We start from the raw sequence: 17,828 nt of genomic DNA, 5'->3' as shown, positions 1-17,828 counted from the left end.
ATGTTATTAGTAATTTCATATACACATAACCACAGTTTGTTATATAATTATAAAGATAATAATGTAAACACTAAAATGAGGAGTACTTCTCTCCTCCTAAATCCCCGAGTCTGAAAGCAGACATAGTGGCTAGCAGTGCAGCAGGTCTCATTACCTATTTATTCCAACCATTAACCCTGCCGATAATCTGGAGGATTTTAAAAATAGGCGAACACAGCAACACGGATAGGCGATGTGTCTGAATGGTAACGAACTCAACTGATAAAAGACAAGGCCGCCATCCTCCAATTCTGGCACAGCTCTCTTGCTGCAAATGCTTGCTGCAAACCAACAGCTTTGCTGTATTGGCACTGACAGTATCGTGGGGAAAAACATGCAACAAACCATGTGAATCATGGAAACAAACACATAACATTATTACCCTTTATGAACGGCTAAATTAGTAGTCTCACCCAGTCATTGGGTCTCAAAGCTTGGCAGGTCTGCCTTGCCATCAGAAAACACATGCTCTCATGAATAATTAAGAAGCAGGGTTTCTTTAATGGAATTTGATACCGCATGCCTTATGGGAAAAAACTCAGCATTTCGCAAAGCAGGTGTCTGTGGTCCTTCACTGACTCTGTAGCTGCAGAGAATAGTGTTAGTCGTGTGTGTATAGACTATCCTGTCGCAAAATGCTGCAAAAATCCTACATAACAGTAATAATTTGATTAAGGTGTTTACATGTCTGTGCTGCACTTCAATAATGCCACTAAAATCAACATACTCCACATGTCTTAATCCGATTACTGTTTAGTTCGATTATGACGAATTATATCTAATTATATCGATTATATCTAATTGCGATTTTTCTGACAGTTATTGCGATTGCGATTTGATTTGCAATTTCATTTTGTAGTCAAGCTTCAGCTAAATAATCTGCAACCCGTGGCAACAATTCTGCGACAGCTCTTAAAAGTAAACTGTTTTTGTTTTGTGTCTGTGAACTTAAAACCAAAATATTCCCATATTACCGATGTCCTGTTTTTCTTTAATATTATTTGTCTAATAATGCCCCTGAAGCAGCAGACTCCATTATCCCAATTTTCTGCACTTTCCTGTTGGTTTTAGTTCGGTTGCGGAATTCTGATTGATCAATTGGCTAGTAAGACTGTCACACACAGACGACAGTCACTCGTTTGCTCTGGGCGAGGAAAATTAAATAATACATATACTGTATATTTGATATAACAGCCTCTTGCAATTAGCAAATCGTAACGTTTCGAACTGTGAGTGTGATTCGATTTCGATTAATTGCACAGCCCTAGATCAGAGTATTGTCTTAATTGTATTAAGATCTGATTATTGGTGTCCATGTAAACATACTCATTGATCCTCTCACAACAGTATGTTTTTGACATCTTACAGTATGTACAGCCAGACTTCCATAAAAAGTTATTTTATATACATCATGCATAACCATACTCATAATCATCCTGGTTTAAAATCTTAAATATCTAAACATGTTTGATATTATCAGGAGAGCCCGTCGTGTCTTCAAGAAAATCAGGAGGTTTAGGATTTGCTCTGAAAATGCCTCACATTACCAGATAATCTGGGCTGAATGTTGCAGCTGGCTAAAGTCCTGGAAAAGATTTTGCTCTGCAGGGGTAAATCAAGGATAAACTGGCATGAAACTCCTGTCATGTAAGCCCTAGTCTAGAGCAAATACTTTATTGAGTGTTTGGAAAAATAAAAAATCTTAAGTGTCCTCTATATACACTGTATATATTCAATTTAAAGCAGGCTGCCTGGAATACTTGTTTCTAACTGATCAGTTATAGCATTCCAAGGTATGTTATTCACAGACAACAAACGCTGAAATGAATAACTCAGGCTCATCCGGGTACTTCAAATCATCTTGACTGGACGTTAAATCGTCAAACTGTCAGAATTTGGTAACATTTAGATATTTGTTTGTCCGTTTGGTGTGTTCACAAGCATTTTTTTGGGTCCAGAAGGGACCAGACCTGAGTCGATAACACAGATGGTTTTCTGTAGTTGTTTGGTATCAGGCTTGATGTGTCCCAGCCCTAACAGTTATAAAAATATTTTAAATTGAGCAGGATTTCAGTATTAATAGTAGCCTATACTGTAATGGCCCATTTTCACTGAGTAGTACAGTGAGGTACGCATTTATGGTAGTTTCCACTGTCAAAAGGTATCAAAAAAGCGAATTATACCTTACCACTTTTTGGGTAACTTTTTGAAAAGGAACCTAGTACAACAAAAGGGTACCAAAAGGCAGAGCCAGATGCGCAGCTGAACTATATTGGTTTACAGAGAAACTTCACCAGCTCGTGCACAAGCCAGGAGAATAAAAACAAAGGAACCACCATTTTTAAATACATATAATTATGAGCCATGGTCCACCCGAGCTTAAACAAACCTTGCCGTCGTCTTTATGAACAGCCATAAAGCCAAGAAGAAGAGCAGAATCTACCCTGTGCCCTGTAGTTGTTTACAAGGCCATTTAAAGTGCGAGCGGTTTCCCTTTTACCAGAGAGCTTGTGTGCGCGTCTATATTTGAAATAACTTCGTGAGCTGATGATAATAACGTGCGCGTGATTATTGATGTGCTTCTGACATCTGATCCTTTCAGAAATAGAGTGACACGCAAAAAAACAAAGGAGAAGCCGGAAAAAAACAATGGAGCAAATGATTCTTTCAGCAACCTAAACCATGAACAAGCTGCCATGTTTAACTATTATCATCACCTTTTGGACTATTATGAACTCTGAATGACGGAATTACTTTCTAACAAGAGGTTACATGTGCTAGTGAAGATTAAAGATACAGATGAGAGGTTTGCACTGACTGGGCTATATTTTGCGTGTTGTTTTTGAACCCAAATAAGGACTAAATGTATGCTGTGTGTAGTTCTTCTGTAATTGGTAACATATCTGAGACTGTAAGGGTCTGTATGTGTTCATATATGTTGCATTTATTTATTTATTTTATATAATTGCAGACGTTACAGTAGGCTATTTCGCCCTATCATTGATCGGCAGTTATAATCGAATCATGTTCATAGAAAGGTTAATAATGAACATTTATACACAAGTATTTATGTCTATAAAGCATCTGTTTTGTGAGAAGTGCTTCTCATAAGATATGTGAACGACCCATACAGCTTTACTTTGACATTTCCTCAAGCAAGAATGACGTCAACTGAAACTTTCTGTCGTACACCACACCCATTGCTTCCCTTTTGGCAGTGGAAACGCAAACCTGATAAAGGTGATCCGTACTGTATGGTACTGTACTACTCAGTGGAAACTGGCTATAATGCTGTATAATATTGCCAGAAGGAGTGTTTGGTATAACACTTGGTTCAAATAACCACACGCATGAAAGATTTTGAAGCCATTTAATATTGGGATAATGTATATTTAGCTGGTTGTTTTCACATAATAAACCCTCTCAGGCTGATAGGAAAATCAACTGCTTCATGTAGAGGTCCTGATCACCTTGCCAGGGCTTTTTCTGTGATAACAATTGTCTAGAATCTGGATGTGCATTATTTCTTACTTGCAGTATACTGTATATGCCTTCATAATGCATTGAGTGGTATTTTCATACAAAATCTACTTCTGTTAAATTGTTGATGTGCTTTAGAGTCCAGAAAAAGCCATAGTTTTGCATTTCGATGCCATAGGCCCAGTATTTGTGTGCTGATATCTTGGCCCCTTCAATTACATCTTCACCCCTGTGCTCTCTGAGGTCTCGGCGGGTGAAATAGAGAGCAAATGATTGGCACTCGTGGTGATTGACACTCATAATTAGCCTTGTGACTGCTTTGCAACCAAGTCCAATTCCATTTAACAAAACGCAGCTATTGCTGTCAGCCATTAATTTGTTTTGATTGATTTTTAATGCTTGTCTACTAGTCACATTTGGACTGAAGCAACCCCGGTGTGTCTCACTGGCTTTCTTTTAACCCGCCTGTCTCTGAAGAAGAAAATCCCATTAATTTCCTTGTTTCTCCTCCGTTTATTAGCAAGGGTGAATGTTTTTGTGTTCCATAACCTTTGTACTAGATGCATTTCGACTGCTTTTTAAATAAGGATCAAAGACTAGAGGTTGCTCAGAAGTAATAGCCTCTTGTCCACCCTCCCAATATCTTTTATCCATCCTCATCAGTGAGCGCTTCCGCCTATTCATCTTGTTTTTATTTTCTTCTCCTCTGCTATATGAGTGTACCAAATTAATAGGCATGTAGCATCACGAGTATTCCCAATATTTCTGTTTTCCCCAAAGGAATTCATTATTAGTCTTGCAACCTGTGGGAGCATTTACTAAAACATGCCCCTAATAAGAATCTGAATCAGAAAGAGCTTTATTGCCAGGTATGTTCACATGTACGAGGAATTTGTTTTTCGTGACAGAGCTTCTACAGTGCAACAGAATGATAGAGACAGGACAAAAACAGATAATATATATATTTAAAAAATAGAAGTAGTGAATGCAAGTACACAAATTCACAAGTGTATGTACAAGTATATGTACAAGCAGTTATACTGTATGTGCAGCTGTTTTGTGCAAATTGGCATGTAAAGCATGTTGTTAAATAAGTGTATATGTGTATAAAAAGTGTATAGCAAGTAGTGATGTTTGTTTCACAATCACTATCAAGTGTTCATGACATGGATTCCCTGAGGGAAGAAACTGTTTCTGTGTCAGGCTGTTCTGGTACACAGTGCTCTGTAATGTTGACCAAAAGGTAAAAGTTCAAAGAGGCTGGGTGTGAGGGGTCCAAGTGATTTTGGCAGCCCTTCTGTTCGCTCTGGATAAGTACAGTTCTTGCAAAGTAGGAAGGGTTGTACCAGTGATTCGCTCAGTAGTCCAAACTATTCGACGCATTTTGTGATTAAGACAAAATGCTCTGTACCTTTTCATCCACATACAAATATAGGATTTGAGTATATTGATTGATATAGCATTACACTATACCGCAGTTCCTTTAAGACAAGTCACTTCACTTGGTGGCCATCTTTGAAGCGACTCCTGGGCAGTATGTTCGGCCATTCTGTCTGAATGGGAAAACATCATATTTTCCAAAACTGTTTGCCAAGTTTACGATTACATCACATGATTAGAATCACCAATAAAATTACACAACAACTCTTAGGTTTCTCTCATAACTCTCATAAGTTTCATTTTCATAAACGTTGAAATCAAACAACATCAGCATTTTTTCAGGTTGCCCGAGCTAATGTGCATACCCACTCAAAAAGAACGAGATCACGACACCAACCTCATTTATGGCCTACACATCATCATCCACTTCATAATGCTTTGTCAGATTGTGCTGGTCTTTAGAAGTAATTCACAACTTGGTCTTGATGGTGAATCTCCTCCAGAAATGACAGCGACTCTGTTTACAAGTTTGTGGGCGTTTGAATAGTTGCTGTCATGTGATGTACATTTGACAGGACGGACTGTACCTCGCGTTAGTTTCATACAGATTAAAAAACCAAAAGACAACTTTTTTCAAGCGTAGTTGGTTCATTAAAAGGTACAGATTTCAAGCTTTATGTGGATAGATTTCTTATGTCTGTGAAGCAAGTATTCGCTGAGATTCCAGTGTGTTTATAGACCATAAAAACTGTCGTAAAAGCACACGTCGAGCTTCTCTCCCGGAGAAACTTTAGTCTATACCGATCATTGATTGGCTCCTGTACTAGTAGGTGGTGCTTCATTCGCCATATTGACTGTTACACTTTTGTCCATTCAAAACTATACAAGTGACATGTCTTGTGTATTCTATAGTCTTTGGCTATACTAGTGCAACAATCAAGGAATTAGGAACATCATTGAAAATGTGTAGTTTGAATCAACTGTAAATAATTATCCAATTAAAGCATAAATGTAATGCTGTAAATATTAAAATATAGAATAACGGGCCATCGAAAAATGATATAAATTAACTTTTGATTGGTAAATCCAGTCATAAGAAATATCATGACAACACATGCTACAGTGTATGCTGCCATTATTTTTACATCTGCTAGAGGGTGAATGATTTTGTTTCATAACCACAAGATCTGTTTGGACTGCTTTTTAAATATAGATCAAAGAGATGTAGTTCAGAAGTAATAGCCTCTTGTCCACCCTTTGAATATCCTCAGTCTGTTTCTTTTTATCCATCCTCATCAGTGAGCCTTTCCTTCTCTTCACCTTGTCTTTATTTTCTCCTCCTCTTCTACATGAGTGTACTGAATGAATGGGCATGGCTGGCAAAGTTCATAAGTATTCACAATATTTCTATTTTTCCTGAGGGAATTCATCATGAGTCGAGCGATTATAATTTGTTCCCCGAAATTTGTCATGTGTGCGTTGCGGGGGTGTTCGATGTTCTGGAACCTGGCGAGCTATCGACTCCATCAATCAGTATTACTGTGGTAACGTTCTGAAAGCCCTACATCCAGCGGCAGGCAGCGGGATGGAAAGACAATTATACAGGAAACATGGAATGAGGGAGAGAGACAGATGAGGGACTTAGCCCTTTAAAAAAATGCCAAGCACACATTTCTTTGACTCACTTGTTTTCAACCTCTCTATCAAATTGGTCAGTCGAAGTTTTTTCCAACGTAATTTGTCCCTGTAGACCTGCTGGGGTTCAGAATATTCCAAGATGATGAAAATATGTTTTGTGTCACATGCACACAAAGGGATCCGGAGACAAACCAAAATAATCTCAGTCCGATAAGGCAGTTCTCTCCAATCAAACAAATATGATAATTAATTCAGTCATAACACAATTACCATAGCAATTTATGCAACCTTGCTGTATGAAAATGAAACATGGTTTTATTATTATAAAAGTTTAGTAACCACATATTTTTTGACATGTTGGATAGTGTGGGTGAATTGAATTAGTGGTTACCATGGTTTTGAAAGGGTATTTCAACATGTTCTGTGGAATCTAGAGATGTATAAACGTATGAGGGGTAAAAAAACACCACAATTGATCACAAAGTCTAATTAAGTTGCCCATCAATACTCACAATTAAGACTGAGTTGATGATAAACAAGGTTCTCTGCTTCATATCGATCTTTAGCATAGAGACGCTGGTCCAACAGAGCTTAAAGAGCTCTTTATTTAACAATAAACAGAAATTATGAGAAATTGTTTTTTCAAGTGTACACTTCAAGTAGTAGCCTTTCGAGGGAAGTCAGTTCTCTTGACGGCCATGTTCATAATGTCTCTAGGCAGCAATTCTGAAAGTGCAAGTTTAGCTCCTATCTGCACGAATGGGGGAATAAATAAAATTGGACAATAAGACTAGATTTAATGATGGAAAGAACTGCAATCTAATTAAGGGCTGCAAATGATAAAGATGTGTAAAACTGTTAATTTAAAGCTGTCGGTTGTGTGAGTATATATAGAAACAACATATTTCACATTTTTTGATAATATGCATGTATATATACTATAAATATAAAAATGTGAAATATTACAATATTTAAGCATATTGAGAGCACACAGAGCATGTTGCAGGAATTTTCACAGCGTTCAATTTGCACAATACCATGGGTATCGTAGGTTTCTGCATAAATTCCACTATAAAATGTGAGTGTTTAAAAAAAATTCTGAGCTCAAAACAGGTCTTAGTTTAAAGGTCTATCAGTAATTGTTTAAATCTCTTTTAATGTAGAAAAAATACTTGACCTTATTGCAATTTAAAAACAATATAGCACAAACAACACATATTGGGAATAAAGTGCTTTTAAGTCTGTTATTGAAGTTAATTTATGAAATATGATGAAAAACATATAAACAAAATTTGTGTTATTATTTCATGTCTAATATGCACTACCTGACAAAAGTCTTGTCGCCTATCCCAGTTTTAGGAATAGCAAATAATAACTTGACTTTTAGTTGATCAATTATTATCAGAAGTGGCTTATATAAAGGCAAAGGCCTTTAAATTACGCTTATTTTACCAAAATATAAAATGATCATGCCTTGATTTTTAACTATTAAATTAGGACAGCTTAGACAAAAAGTCTTGTCACTTAACAGAATAATGTACATTATAGAATATAAAGTCATGGAGCGGTGGGAAAAGAACTAATACTGTGCATGACTCCCATGAGCTGTGCCCATACATCTCTGCAATGACTCATAACTTATTATTAAAGTCATCTGGAATGGCAAATAAAGCACTCATCAAGATTCTTTGGATTTATCTTTAATGCCTCCTCCTTTATCTAACTCAAGACGTGCTCAATAATGTATATTTCTAGTGACTGGGCTAGCCAATCCTCCCTCTCTTGTGCTTTGCAATGTAATAGGTACCACAAATGTCTTGATACTTCAGGCTGTTGATGTTGCCATCCACTCTGCAGATCTCTTGCATGCCCCAATACTACAAGTAACCCCAAACCATGATTTTTCCTTCACCAAACTTGACTGATTTCTCTGAGAATCTTGGGTCCATGCGGCTTCCAGTAGGTCTTCTGCAGTATTTGTGATGATGGGGATGCAGTTTAACAGATGATTCATCAAAAAAAATCAACCTTCGGCCTGTTTTTCAAATGATCAACTAGAAGTCAAGTTATTATTTGTTGTTCTTAAACTGGAATCGAAGACAAGACTTTTGTGAGGTAGTGCATATGTCTTTATCTGCCAGTGTGTCCCGTAAACAGTAACACTTTAAACTTTGAATTAATAAGTTTACCATTTTCTTCAATTTTAACTCCGCTCACTTACATTTAAATTCTACTACGTTTGCTACCTCGCTTTAAACTCAGAAACTCCTTTGAAGTTGTAAAATGTACTGTCAACTTCAGTTCTGAGAGGTGCACAAATGGCATATGCAGTCTCGAACCACATCCCATTTAACCGAGCTGTAAATAAATTCCTTTTATGTGGCCTGCTGGGAGGTATTATGTGATTAGCGCAATGGACATGATGCTTATTCTAAGCTTATGCAAATATTTGCATCTTCCAGTGAAACTATGTGAAATATGTAAATGAAAGATAATTCTAAGAATCACCACCATGCCAAACGCACACGGAAGAAACACATGCTGGCATTAACCATTTGATCTCTTTGACAGCAGACGCCATCCCGCAAAAAGATAACATTAATTATGTAGGCCCCAGAGAAGAGCTTTGCACAGAGAACGACTGTGTGTACAATAATCAAAACATCTTGCATAATGTGTGCAACTCATTTCCCAAGCCTCTAACTACTTGCTCTTATTGCCTTGATGTCTAATAGAGGTCTTTTGGGTTGAATATGATACAGGCCTAATGAGGAAGGCCTCCTCACCTTCTCACTTTCCAATGAGTAATTGAGCTTCATGGTAAGGAGCTGGTGTGGCTGATTGCAACCCATATGCTTCATCTCCTCTCATTTGTATGTGTGCCTTCCTCTTGAACTGGATTCATAGTAAATGACACCCTCTCTTTCACACTTTGCAAGTTCTCAGGCGTTCCCTTTCATTTTCTGCATTCTTGAAGATTTTCTGTATCTCAAGAGGTGTCACAGCAGGCTCAAAAAAACTGTATCTATCACGTTTTATCACTGTACGTGTTAAATTGAAGACCGAAGAAAACACTCTTCACCCTGCACCAGTTTAATCGCTTAAATTCTATTGTCAGTGAAAATATGCTAATTGAGCCCTCTGTTTGCATGAGACAATATTAAGCAGGAAAGCAATTTTTCCTTTATCCAGAGGAGAGAAATTGCTCGGGTCTGATAAATGAGCTTATCCTTAATCCTAATTATGTCAAAAGAAGGATTTAGAACCTTTTTCATAAACAAGCAGGGAACTTCACAAAAGGCCTGACAAAGTAATGTTGATAGCATTTAAGCCCACCTTGCATTTAAAACACCTGATGCTGAAATGCTGTAGAAACTATGATTAGTTGAGTTTAACTAGGGCCAGACAGAATTTGGGGATATTAGCCTCCACAGTGATACCGGTAAATATCTGAAAATTTACTGGAACGACTTTACCGGTACATTTTTTAAAAAGTGCTGTTCACGCATACAAGGATGTTACAGAATTTTTTTGGTAAAGACCATACACACATCTATTCTAAAATACTGGTAAATTCTGACATCATTAACCAGATATGACCACTGAATGGCTGCGCTTGTATTTGTATACATAATAGGGGTCAGACTTTTGTTAATTGTGTCACTTTTATTTAAAGCTTTATCATTCATGTAGCTGCTTTGTCGGAGACATCCAAAGGCAGAATCGCGAACCGCAGCTAAATGTTTACACATTTGACTACATTAGAAATTGTGTGGATGGATAAGTATTGTGAACAACCTCGATGAAAACATATGGAGGAACACTTTCGCATGTCAAGATGTACATAATAAGTGTGTGCTGGCGCTCACCGGAGCACACCTTCATGTGCACATGCGTCAAGCAACTGAAGCAGAGCTTGAAAGCAAACAATCAGCGGTTTATCATAAACATTTTATTGATCATTTTTTCCAAAGTTGGTATTAAAGGGAACATAGAAACGCTATCTTACTAACATCTAGCAGATGAATGTAACTGGAAAAACATTCAAATCCTTTATTTTCATAAACAGCATGGATGTGAATGTTCTGATTGGTTGGAGTAGATGTTTCACGTCAGCGCATTCAAAACGTAAACGCGCTCCTTCCGGCAATTTTCCTTCTGCGTTCACACAGCACAGCAATCCGGTGTTGTGCCAGGAGGCGCACCCCTGCTGTAAAATGCACCCCTGCTAAAATGTGCATCTATTAACTGAAATTTTTTTTTTTTTAATAATTATAATAGAGTTATGCCACTAATGAGAGTGACTGAGGTGAGTTTCGTGAATAGATCTCTTCCCAGAAGATATTCATTCATTTTGTTTTTGGCTCAGTACCTTTATTAATCAGGGGTCACCACAGCGGAATAAACGGCCAACTTATCCAGCATACGTTTTATGCAGTAGATGCCCCTTCAGCTGCAACCCATCACTGGGAAACATTCAAACACACTCATTCACACAGATACACCACGGACAATTTAGCTTACCCAATTCAGCTATACCACATGTCTTTGGACTTGTGGGGGAAACCGGAGAACCCAGAGGCAACCCACGCAAACACAGGGAGAACATGCAAACTCCACACAGAAATGCCAACTAACCCAGCCGGGGCCCAAACCTGCCACTTTCTTGCTGTGAGGCAATTGTGCTAACCACTGTGCCACTGTGCTGCCCCTACAGAAGATAAATAAATAAATAAATAAATTGACTTTAAATACAGAGATTTAAAAAAAAATTTAATCTGTGGTTTAGTTTAAAATCAGCAACAACAATTTTATTTGTTCCATAGCCTAAATGTTTGTTTAAAACCCACCAAAAAGCCTAATTTTAGGCTACGCTACAGTCAATATTACTATTTTACATTTATTTGTAAACCTAGTGCGTTTTAAAATCCGTTTCACTTCTTGTTCTTGCTTTATCCATCATAATAATAATCATTATATGTTTTAATCTATTGCGGCTTTTAATTTTATTTATTTTTATGTAGACTGAGAGGGGTGCGTTTCTCGACACAACACCGGCAAATTACCGGTAATGTTACAACTTCTCTCTCCAGAAAATTGCCAGAACAAATTTATCTGTATTTTCAAAAAGGGCCTGTTCACACATGAAACCTTTGTAGAAAATTATCCCCAATTTTCCCGAAAGGTCTGTATGTGTGAAAGGGGTTTGTTTGTCATTTCTGCACAGAATTTGATATAGAATTTGGTGCAGATTTATGCTGAATCGTTTTGGGAGTAAAAAACTTAATATATGAAATAAAAAATAATACCTTTTTAACTTTATTTAATGTTTAGGGTTCAATTAGATCCACTTATTTGGTAAATAAAAAGCAAGTCTCTCATATAATATATCTACTAAAAGACTATTATTAATTATATAATTATTATAAATTATTAATTTACAAACTGTATTTGAAACAAAATATTTTAAACATTTTCAGATTTGTCAATAATATTACTGAAATTAATTTAAAAACTGAGTAAATATAATTTTACACACATTTACACAAGTAAATAAATTGAGTCAATGAAGGGCTAAAAATCTGTGGATTTCTGCAAGCGCATATTTTGTTTTGGCCTAGTTATATCCAAATACATCAGGTTTAAGCATGCGATATGGACTACATATAACCACGAGGTTCTTGAGGAGCTCATGTTTGAGAATTGTTGTAGCGATGCTGTGACACTGACTGGCATGTTGTTTCCTGCAGTGTTTGCCAGCAGGTAATCTCAATGGCACTAAAAGTGCAGTGGATTATAAATAACCCACTGTTGTTCTGAATCAACCCGAGAGCTCTAATCTTGTCATTGCTCTATCTCTCTCTCTCCAGCTCAAAGTGACTGTGAAGCCGGCTGTGCTGCTGTAAGTGGTAGAGATCGCCCAGCAACATCATAAAGGATGGTTTCAGTGCCTGATTCACTAGTTGTGGTGTCTGTCAATGTATCACACTTTCATGTTAGAGTTTAAATGTGTGCAATCCAATTAAAAGATGATTATGATAAAATGATAAAAGATCTAAATTGCATCCCTGGCAAAATGAGATTAAGGTTCAAATAGTGTTGCTCTTATTTCATCTGAAATGCCTTGAAATATTAGCACATCTTACCTCAATGCTTTAAATTACACTTTTAAAACTTTTAGTATGCCAATTTGAACAACAAAACACAAAACTCGGAAGCCCAGAATGTCTTGTGACTGTTTATCTTTTATGGTCATAAACATTCAGCAATTTTGAATTGCCAAAATTATTATTGTTATTACAATAATGTAGTTTGCAAATTTGATGCACTATTTCAAGATTTTAAAAGCTACATTATTCTAAAATAATACGAATGAATTATGTTCTTAACATCTTGGAGGCATTTACATTTACACTTTTGGGAGACACATTTATCCAAAGGAGTGTAGACTGCTTGAAGGGATCCATTTTATCAGTGGAAGAAGGGTATTTTTTCTTTGAATAAAATTCATAATCTTTACATTGCTAGCGCCATGCTCTAGAGCTTAAACATCACATAAGAACATAGGGAAAAAAGGGAATGTAACATCTAAAATATTTGCAGTAATTTATAACATGAGTTTAAGTAGTTTAAGTTATGAGAATTAAGTAGTGTATAGTGCTAGTTTAGTGAAGGTTCACGGTAAGTAATAGTTATATAATTTGTATAATTTAAATATTTATTAACTGGTCTTAAAAGTGTGATTTGATTGATTAATTGATTTTAATGGCATAATATTGCAATGTTTTGTAGTCTAAACGTTCTTGCATGAAATTACACGTTCATATTATGTTCCCCTGCAACATGATCAAACACAGACAACATTTAAAGGAATAGTGCACCCAGAAATAAAAATGCTGCCATCATTTACCCCTGCCTAGTCCCAAACCAGTTTGTATGTGTGTTTTTTTTTCTGTTAAACAAAAACTGTAGATATTTTGAAGAATGTTCTTTAAAGTAAATACCGTGGAAGCTAATGGTAACTGGTTTCAGGTAGCAGGTTTAGAAGAATGAGTAATGAGTTTAATTTTTGGGTGAACTAAGTCATGCCAATCAGGAGGGTTTTGGGTTAAACTTTATTTTAGAACATGATTATGTAGATAATGTTGATAAAGGTAAATATACCCACGTGTGTTTAGACAGTATGGTGGACTGAAAGCCTGCGTGAATCCTTTATTTCCATATGAGGGAACTGGGCAGCAACCGTCTTTGGTTGTGTGCGCAGCAGATGGTCTCACTGTCGACGCCGGCCAGTAAAGTTTATGTACCATATTCTAAAACAGCGGTTTTCAAACAAGGGGCACTGGCAAACTTCCAAAACAGACCGAGTTATTTGTTAAAATATTCAGCCTCAAACATTTTGCTAAAAATGTTACAATTATGTCCAACAGTTTAATTAGCAGTCTCATTTTGTCCCCTCAACAACTGTTGTTTTACTGAAGAACATATACTCCCTGAAACTGCTGGAAACAGGAAGTTAATCACAATATTTAATGACTTCTAGTTTCTGTTTTTTTTTAAACATGAAAACAAACAAATGTGTTACCGCACAAAAGAAAAGACAGAGTAATTAACCGAATTCCACGAATATTGTTATTGACAAGCACTTCATTTGAAATGTATACCCTCATGATTGTTTACGAGTCATTCGCCATCAGTTCTTAGCTAGAGCGCGTGAAATATCGTTCGGTAATTGAATCACTAATTGTGAAGTAGAGAAGAAACTCCACACACCGTGTTGCGCTAGAGTGGAGTGCGGGTTTTGGAGAATCTCTCTCTCTCGCTCTCTCTCCCTCTCCCTCTATCGCTCTCTCTCACCCCCGTGCGCGCTCGTGGCGTTCAGAGGAAATGCTGCTCGTGCTAAAGGAACGACTGAGCGCAACACACAAGGACGCGGCGCGAGTGCGAGAGAGGACAGCACGCGCAAAGAGGTGCACCTGTAATCCACGCTACTCACTCGCCGATGTGTGGATAGTGTGAGAGCATCTAGAAGAGATATTCAACACCACGCGCATACCCATGCTTGGGATTTGGCTTTCTTTATCTTCGCTAATGCAAAAGGAAATATGCAGCGAAGCCTTACACTGCTCTGCACCAGTTTTCTGGGATTGTGCTTCGGTTCCAGTTTTCCGAGTAATATCAACATAGGTGAGTGAATGACAAAAGTGAGAGCAGAATGGCGCGCGATTAAAAAAATGGAGATACCGCGTAATTATAGTGTTAAGCAATGTAATTGTTGTACAGGAAAGCTGCTTGAGTTGTTTTAACGTTATTCTGTGATTCTTCTTTCTCCCCAGGAGGGTTATTCCCAACCGAATCACACGAATATGAAGTGTTTCGTTTTGCGCTCTCGCATCACCAGGATATCCCTAAACTGGTACCTCAAGTGGATATGGTCAAATTGGGCAATAGCTTCTCCATGACTTATGCGTGTGAGTACAACCCGTTTTTACAGTGTGGAGAGAAAATGTGTGAAGCGAATATCAAGCCACTGCAACTGCTGTTCGTATCTGTTGCTTTGATGGCAGAAAGATAAAATGAAAGAAGCCTGGATTGTGAAAGTTTTTGACTCCCTGTTGCGCATACTCGCGGAGATCAAATCGATATTATTTGTGCTGAACACAATTTTTATCTTGCATCAACTGTGGTTCTTTTTAATGCAATAGTCATAAATGCGTTGCAAATGAAAAAAGTGCATGGATTCAGATGCAAATATGCGCGTTACGCGAAATGCGCTTTGGGTTGGGATCATGTCGTTGGGAAATAATTTAATTACCAAGTTAAACACATTTTTAACGTGCGCTTTTTCTTCACCATTTCGTTTCAGTCCTGTGCTTGCAATGAATCTCTATTATGCGTCATGATGGACGCGCACGCTTTGTCGCCGATACATCATTAAGTCGTTTCATAATGCTTAAAAAATTGATCGAGATTAATTAATATTGATATTTTCGGTCCGTTATTATGGGTCACAGGTCATATTAAGATTTAGTAGTCAATAAGATATTTGTATTTCTAAACTCAAAGCGCACAACATGTAGCAGCTTCCTTTGAACAGAACAGAGGATCAGAGCACTAGAAAACAAGGGTTAATAGCCAATGAACTGATTAATCAATGCATTTCAAGCTCTTTGGGCTCATGTTGATCTCTAACAGCAGCAATATAATGAGGTTATGGAGAATGGATTGACTCTCTCTCTCTCTCTCTCTCTCTCTCTCTCTCTCTCTCTCTCTCTCTCTCTCTCTCTCTCTCTCTCTCTCTCTCTGATTCCCAAAAGAAGTAAGATTTTGAACTTACTGAAATTATTACTTTATTTTATAATGAATGCACTCTTAGTTATGTCTAAATTGCATAATTCCATTTGTGCACCTGGAAAAACAACACGTGTTTGTAGAAGTCGACTTACAGCATTGATCATTTGAAAGCAAATCTTAAGATTCATAATATTGCTGAGTAATATAATTAGTGTATAAAATAAAAAACACTTTCATTGTTTAGTGTCGCTAAGGTGATTCTTTGCTCTGTACTCGAGACCAAAACACTTTGGAAGCACTGTATTTAACTCTTTCTCAGATTCTTTTTCGCTCTAAAGCATCAAAGGAGAAAATCAAGTTTAGATAATAGAGTTTTTCAGAATATGATGCAAACTAGACACTTGGATATGAAAATCAGAGAGCAGATGTCTTTCAGCTCTGTAGCATGTTTTAAATATTCTTTGTTCTGTTATACTACAGAGAGCACATCAAAGAAATGCACATTAAATCTACGCATTCGTCTCCCCCCAGGCTACCAATATTTCATTTCTTGATGTGAGTTTTGAGCTATGCGTAGGTCCTCCCACCTCATCCTCCTTTCATGCATTCAGACCAATGATCCACCAGCAACTCATGCCTTTTTTTTCCCCTCAGTCTTGAGGAAAACCAATCAGATGGAATGAAAACAATTGTGTAATGGCCTTATTAACAGATATTAGGATGCCGATTGTGAGGGTCCCCAAACAGTATAATTAAGCTCCATCCGCTGATTCTCTCAGAGCTGAATGGAAGTGAAGAGACAAATCCATCCCTCATGAATTTCATGGCATTCGCTCAGGTGTAAAACTCAACACGCTCATTAGTCTATGATGTCCCAGCACTTCTTCCTCACCCTCTTTTCCTTTTTTTCCCCCCTCAAGATAAGACATTTGTTATTCAGTGACCCGTTATAAAGCTCAGTCATATTTAAATGTGGCAGCAGTTTAATCGAAAGCCTTCTACAGTAGTATTACTCTGCAGCCCCCTTCCTGATCTGTTTGATGGTGAATGGTGAAGGCCCTGACTCTGTGTAATGCTGAATGGTCTCTTGTGCCAGGAGCTGAATGTGTGTCCGGAGGCGCCTGAGGAAAGTTACCCACAGCTGCTCCCCCTCTGTGTGGGCTCAATCTTTAGAGCAAACCATCCCCGTCAGCACCTGCCGGGCTGGACCAGAGGGGGTTGAGTACACAGAAAAGAGGGCAGGATTGTTCTGGGCCAAAGGTTGATTAAAGAAGATGTGGCTTGACACCTAGAAAAGCTATTTTTATTGATAACAGGAAAGAATAACAAGAGGATAACGATCCCTCATTGGTATTTTAATGGCTAATGTTACTGTAAACATACATTTTACAATGTAACCTCTTGTTAGAAAGTAATTTCGTCATTCCAAATTCATAGTAGTTCAAAAGTTGATGATAATGGTTAAACATGGCAGTTTGTTCATGGTTTAGGTTGCTGAAATAATCATTTACTCCTTTTTTATTTTCTGGCTTCTCCTTAGTTTTTTCATGCTTCAATCTCACGTTTGTCCATTTCTGAAAGGATCAGATGTCAGAAGCACTTCAATAATCACCCGCACCTTATTTTCATCAGCTCAAGAAGTATAGACGCGCACGAGCGATCGCGAGCTCCCTGGAGAAAGTGAAACTGCTCACACTTTTAGACAGGCTCGCAAAACAACAACAGGACACAGCAGATTTTGTTCTTGGCTTTATGGCTGTTCATCAAGACAACGACAAGGCTTGTTTAAGCTCGAGTTGACCATGGCTCCTTATTATATGTATGGTGTGATGTCTCGGCTGTGTTTCTTTGTTTTAATTCTCCTGCTTGTCCATGAGTGAGTGACATGTCTCTATAAACCAATAGCGTTCTGCTGCTTGTCTAGCGCTGCCTTTTGGTACCCTTTTGTCATGCTAGGAACCCTTTGCAAAGGGTACCCAAAAAGTGGTACGCTACAG

The sequence above is a fragment of the Danio aesculapii genome, chromosome 14 (genome assembly GCF_903798145.1).
Source record: "Danio aesculapii chromosome 14, fDanAes4.1, whole genome shotgun sequence".
In the NCBI taxonomy this organism is placed as follows: Eukaryota; Metazoa; Chordata; class Actinopteri; order Cypriniformes; family Danionidae; genus Danio; species Danio aesculapii.
Note: the sequence above shows the minus strand (reverse complement) of the source record.